This window comes from Danio rerio, chromosome 7, assembly GCF_049306965.1.
Source record: "Danio rerio strain Tuebingen ecotype United States chromosome 7, GRCz12tu, whole genome shotgun sequence".
Classification (NCBI taxonomy): Eukaryota; Metazoa; Chordata; class Actinopteri; order Cypriniformes; family Danionidae; genus Danio; species Danio rerio.
Genome location: NC_133182.1, coordinates 9,380,230 through 9,387,500, shown reverse-complemented (window position 1 = coordinate 9,387,500; position 7,271 = coordinate 9,380,230).

Sequence of the window (7,271 nt, the reverse complement as noted above, 5' to 3'; positions counted from 1 at the left end):
CAACAGCATAAAAGTGTGAATCCATCCTGCCTTGTATCAGTGGTGGTGGTGTAATGATGTGGGGGATATATTGTGCACAATTTGGGTCCATTCGTACAAATGGCCTCCACAGTCACCAGATCATAATCCAACAGAGCACCTTTGGGATGTGGTAGAACGAGAGATTTGCATTATGGATGTGCAGCCGACAAACCTGCAGCAACTGCGTGATACTATCATGTCAACATGGAGCAAAATCTCTGAGGAATATTTCCAGTACCTTGGTGAATCTATGCCATGAAGGATTAGGGCAGTTCTGAAGGCAAAGAGGCTCCAACCCGGTACCTAATAAAGTGGCCGGTCAGTACATCTAAAAGCAACTAAAGGTGAAGTTTGTTGTCTTTTTATTTATTTATTTTTATTTATTTTTGATAAAAGGCTCTTCTGCTCCCCAAGGCAGCATTTGATTTATTTAAATTATATATTTTATGTATATAATATAAATATTACAATTTCAAAAAAAAACAATTTAAAAATATATATAGTAGAATGTGAGTAGTTACAGAATTTTCAGCACCATTCCTCCAGTCTGTTGTGGTGTTGCTCGATCAGAAATCATGACTCTCATTCTGATTTGATGCTTAAAAAGGATTTCTGATTATTATCAGCGTCGAAAACTGATTCATGTTTGGTATAAGCATAATATATTTGTTTTTAAAATGATGGTTCACCCAAAACTGAACATTTTTTCATCATTTACTCATCGTACTCATCGTTCAAACTTGTCTTTCTTCTGTTGAACACAATAGTAGATATTTGAAAGTATATTGGAAACCTGTCATCATTGGTTGCCATTTCTCAGCTTTGATCAAAATATCTTCTGTAGCATTCAACAATGTGGCTTGAAACCACATCCGGGAGAGTAAATAAACAGTGAGTCAATTTTTGTGTGAACTATCCCTTTAAGCAATTCTTTCAACAGCAACTTTTTCAGAAGAAACCCGGTCACAATCATCCTTCAATATCAACGAATGACATCAGCGATGATGTCACAGGTGAACCTGCCATCATTCTTCTGACTTTTTGAAAATTAAAATTAAAAGGTCAGACCTTAAATTAAAAGTGTGAATTTGATGCAGGCAGGGGTGGGCTTGGGGGGCCCTAAGCGATTACAGGTAAGGTGTCCTATCATTGTAACTCAAAACGATTGCTTTTTATCTTTAGTTTAGGTTTATGGTTTTATTTTAAATAAACTGAATGTTAAAAAATATATATTTAATGTTACATATATCTTCTTAATGTAAAATTTAATTCAACAAATTCACAAATAAGTTCAGAAACTATGCACAGTTAATCAGCCCTATTTGCAATTAGATTTTAATATTTGCATGTCCAGTACGGACAGAACGTTCCACTATCCAGGGGGGCCCCCGGTTTTGAAAAGGAGTTATAACATTTGGCCAGATCTGGAGACGAGTGACAGAGATTAAATATCTGTAAAATTGGCAGATATTGACCAAAAGTTGAAGTATTTTTCTACTTTTTCGGCTTCCCTGTGTTTTTCCTGCCAGATGACCTCGGCTGGAGAAAAAAACTTCTCCCGGAAAGCAAGATAAGGAGATGCTCTGAAACTCCTGCTCCCTGTCAAGGACACCTGTTAGACTCTACAGGTTTACACACACACACATACACAGCTACAGATAGACAATCACTACATATCCCCTCATCCCACGCCTTCGTGTGCTTTCACCCACTGGAGGGGGTATGTGGGTCTGTGACCAGCGCCCCATGGCTGCAGGACCAGATGGCTGCCCGCCCTCATCGGACTATATCCACATCCCCTGTTGCATTATGTCTTGTCTGTGTGTTATTGTGTTTAATTGCTGGGCTTTTTTTTCTCCCTGGTCTCACATTGCCCTAATTCAAGAGCAAGCTGAGAGGGAGTTTTTTCACCTCCCTCTCCTGAAATTCAATTCAACTCAGCTTTATTTGTATAGCGCTTTTACAATGTAGATTGTGTCAAAGCAGCTTCACATAAATGGTCATAGTAAATTGGAACATAGTAGTTGAGTTTTTAGTGTTTAAGTTCAGTTTAGCTCAATTTAGTGTGGTTTAATAATCACTTCTGAGAGTCCAAACACTGAAGAGCAAATCCATCGATGGGTCGCTCAACCGATCCCAAACCATGCAAGCTAGAGGCGACAGCGGAGAGGGAAAATAAACTTCACCTATTGGCGAGTGAAGAAAAAAAACCTTGAGAGAAACCAGGCTCAGTTGGGCACCACCATTTTAATTTCTCCACTGGCCAAACGTCTTGTGCAGAGCTGCAGTCTCTGGGCTGGACCTCAGCAAAGACTCGTCTGTCCCTGGAGTTTCACTGGAATCAGTCTCATATGGAATCCTTGGGATCATCTTGTCGCTGGTCTTGGATACAATCAGTGACTCCGCATAGTCTGAGGACCTCGGGATGAGTATCCCCAGGTGGAAATGGAGAATAAAGAGAATAATTAGCGTAGCTGCTGTTCATAGTGTATATAAGCAAGATGCAGAAGCCTGTGTGGAAACCCGCTAAGTGATGCACTGAGTGTATGCTTTACTAAACAGATAGGTCTTTAATCTAGTTTTGAATTGGGAGAGTGTGTCTGAGCCTCGGATGTTATCAGGTAGGCTGTTCCAGAGTTTAGGAGCCATAAAGGAGAAGGCTCGACCTCCTTTAGTAGACTTTGCTATTCTAGGTACTACCAGAAGCTCTGAGTTTTGATATCTTAAAGAGCGAGCTGGATTGTAGCGAGACAGAAGGTTGGTTAGATAAACAGGAGCTAGAATATTTAAAGCTTTATAGGTGAGAAGTAATATTTTAAATTCAATACGAAACTTAACAGGCAGTCAGTGTAAGGAGGATAAAATTGGGGTGATATGATCATATTTTCTAGACCTGGTCAGAACTCTGGCTGCTGCATTTTGTACTAATTGAAGTTTGTTAATAGAGGATGCTGGGCAGCCAGCAAATAGAGCATTACAGTAATCCAGCCTAGAAGTCATAAAAGCATGGACTAGCTTTTCTGCATCTGAGATGGATAGCATACTGCGTAACTATTTCTCAGATGAAAGATTTTCAGATTTCAGATGATATGATTTTCAAAAGTAAAAATGCTGTCTAATATGACACCAAGATCTTTTATTTTAGAGCTAACGCTAACTTTGTATCCCTCTAATTGTAGATTGAGTTGTGAGATCTGCTGTGTTCAAGATTTAGGCCCAATAATAGATCTTACTTCCTTTTTCTAAATGCTACCTCCTGTGACATGTCTTCCACTGAAAATTGTGATGTTGGTGTATGGTCGGGGGGTTCAATTTCTCTATACGAAAGTTTATGTGACAAATAAAGGCCTTATTTGATTTGATATCATGTCTATCAGGCAGTGAAGATCACTGATTGTAAATCAGACCTTAAACGTGGCAATTAGGACAGTTTAGCGGAAGCGATGAGGCTGGCTGGCTGAAATTAAAAGTCTGTGTGCATATAGCCTTTTCCCCAGGGCCCAAGTGGCTGCTTACCTTACTTATTGGTTAAGTCCGCCCCTGAATGCAGGCCATGCTTATTAAGTGAATAAGTTGAACTTCAGTCATTACCTATACTAACATAAAGAAAATAAATCAGGTGACGCACAGGGACTGAGCATCTGCTAACCCTGAAGCGTTCTCCTTTTTAGCACAAGAAGCACTTCTCATCTCTTTCAGCTCAAGAGCCACCTGAACTCCGCCTGTGATGAGAGCAAATTCACCATGAGTCTGGATCTCTCCGGTTCTGCAAGCCTTTGCACGTCTGTTTTTTGCAGAAGTAAATCTAACATTAAACTTCATGTCTGTGTGTGTGTAAGAGAGAGAGAGTGAGAATGCTAGCCTCACATTTTCTATTAGTTTCCCCTCTTATTTGAAGCAGTTTCTTGTTCCACTTACCTCATCATATTTGCTTCGTCATATGCAACCGAATTGTTGGTTTAGGTATTTTTATTGATTTTCATTTTTTTAAAGGAGAAAGAACAACAATACAAACCCATACCAATCCAACAGCGGGATAGCGCTTACATTAGCCAAAAGTAAACAAATATTCAATCGTACATGTTTAAATACAAATACAAAGAAATAATAATAACAAAAAATAAAAACAAATTTTAAAAAATTAAATAAATACATTTTACAAACATATAACTATACATATAATATGTACAACAAAATCGAATTATTTGAGATTTTCCGCATAATCAATAAAAGGTTGCCACACCTTTAAAAAATTCCCCCTCCGACCCTCTTCATGAAAACCTGATTTTTTCCAAATAAAGACATGACATAGTTTCTCTAATCCACTGAGCATGAGTGGGAGGACGAGAATCCTTCCATTTTAGCAAAATAGCCCTACATGCCTATATGAAGAGGAAAAAGCACAGATTTTACACATGCAACAGAATTCTTTTTTTGTTCCCAGAATTGCAACAGAAAATGACCGTAGTTGCTTTTGATACAAAGCTCCTTCCGACTGGAACAATCTCCCTTCCTTTTCAGATCAATTAAATCACTTCGTCTTTTCAGGGCTAATTTATTTTTCTTTTCGTTGTTTGTACTTTTGATTTTATGTTTTTGATTTTTTTTTAGGCTTCAGATTGTGGGAAGTGTTTCAGGTGGAGTGTACTGCTTGTTTGTTTGTTTTGTTAGTTGTATGTTTGCTATGACGTGTTGGATTTATGAACTTCCTAGGACCCTCTTGAAAATGAGATGATTCATCTTAAGGGGCTATCCCTTTCAGTAAATAAATAAATTACAAAAGTTTTTGTTATATGATTTAGATTTCACCTGCTGACATGATTTTTCTTCTCTTCATTTCTTCTTTAAAGGATTTAAGATGCTAATTACTGTTGAAATGAAATCTTGTGATAAGGGTCTATTGGGTCTATACCAGCTATGATGTATCTTTATGTATATATAAACATTTAGTTGGTCAGAATTATTAGCCCCCCTTTGAATTTATTTTTCTTTTTTAAATATTTCCCATATGATGTTTAACAGAGCAGGGAAATTTTCACACTATGTCTGATAATATTTTTTCTTTTGGAGAAAGTCTTATTTGCTTTATTTTGGCTAGAATAAAATAAGTTTTAAATTTTTTTAACACCATTTTAAGGTCAATATTATTAGCCCCTTTTAAGCTTGTTTTATTTTTGACTGTCTACAGAACAAACCATCGTTATACAATAACTTGCCTAATTACCATAACCTGCCTAGTTAACCTAATTACCCTTGTTAAGCCTTTAAATGTCACTTTAAGCTGTATAGAAGTGTCTTGAAAAATATCTAGTCAAATATTATTTACTGTCATCATGGTAAAGAAACAATAAATCAGTTATTAGAGATAAGTTATTAAAACTATTATGATTTGAAATGTGTTGAAAAAAATCTCCCCATTAAACAGAAATCGGAGAAAGAAATAAACGGGTGAATAATTCAGGGGTGTTAATAATTCTGACTTCCATTGTATGTATTTATTTATTTATTTAATTCATTATTATTATTATTTTATTTGATTTTTTTTTATTTTTTTTTTGCAGTTATGAAGAAACCAAATCCATGTGTGATTGCCATGACCTAATTTTATCTTTTGGACGATGTTTTGTTGTTGCATTTATGATAATTGTTTTGGTGAAAATTATTAAAACATTCTTTTGCACTTATGAGTTTAAATGATAGTCGTCTTCAGAATTGTTCATTTTATGTATAAGTTTACATTCCTTTACAATATGTATGTACAGTTCCTTATAGAATATTAAAAGCTGAAGAAAATATATAAAATCTACAGTAAAATTACAGCAAAAAAGCAAGAAACATGTTTTGAAATATGGGAAATTTCTGTAATTTAACGTGCCGTTACTTTACTTTTTGTCCCCGACACGACAGATTTGACCTTTTTGGTTTTTCTCCTCTTTATGTCACAGTAGCGTGTTTTCATCCCCCTGTTTTATGCACATTTTGGAGACGTGCGTTAAAAATGGTTGATGGAAACACCATCATGCGCATAAATTTTAAAAAAGTGCATTAAAAAAACATGCGCATAACTGAGTAGGATCAACTTTAATAAGAACAGATGCGCATAAACTATGTAAACACTTTTAGCGAACAAATTCCAGTATGCGAAATAATAAGTGAAGTTTATTCATAAACTAATTTCGAGAGGATCACGTGCTTATGATTTATCACGGCCGGTCTCATATTAGCTAATCACTATCTTCCAATCATATGAGCCCTAAGCTAATATAAATAACCACAGTTTTCAGTCCTTTTTATCTTCGTTTGGAAGAAACCCCCCTTCCTCCCCTATTCTCCTCCTTTATGACTGATCGGGCGGCACGGCGGCCCAGTGTTTAGCACTGTGAGCCTCACAGCAAGAACACTGCCGGTCCTGGTCCCGCCAGGCCGGTAGGCATTTCTGTGAGGAGTTTGTATATTCTCCCCTTGTCCGCGTGGGTTTTCCCCGGGTTCTCCGGTTTCCTCCCACCATCCGAAGATATACAACATGCATAACAATCAAGCAATTGTCTAACCCCTTTTCTCATGTGTTCCCTCAAGGATCCCTTGAGCTCAGGGCTCTCTCCTGGGACAGCATGCCAAACAAGCTTTTGATAGATCATCAGCTAAGTGTGAACTCTTGAACGTCATGTGATTTTGTTTTAAGAGATCATTTGATGATAAAATTGTGTGCTAATGGAAAAACCAAGCGGCAACCTCCCGCTCTCCCTCAGGAAGCCAATACGGAAGGAACTAAAACTGCAATTCATCCGAAATTCCGCTAGTCCTGGCCACTCCTGGCTCCAAAACAGAGCAAATTTCAATTGAGCCCACTGTTAGAATGGCCAACTTTACAGCAGAAAAAAGGTGTTTACAGCCTGGCACAAAAAAAGATTTTGGTTAATACAGCTAATATTACCCTTCATGACAACTGTGAGGGGGTGAATATTTTTATAACTCATCCGTTTCCTTCATATTAAGTTATATTAAGTTTGCATTAGGGTGTGGCCACTTGAGTCACAGCTAGGTCTCGCTGGTCGCCGTCACGTCACCTCTGCAGATTAGCCACTGAACTCGGTGTATTTATCGTATTTCTGTGTTGTTTTATGTGGCTTTACACAGTCAACTGCCTTTTGGACTTGTTTCCTACAATTATTACTGTAGATGGCATGGCATGCTGAGTGCACTTAATTGTGCTCACAAACCATTCACGTGGCCTCCGTTTCCCATGTGAG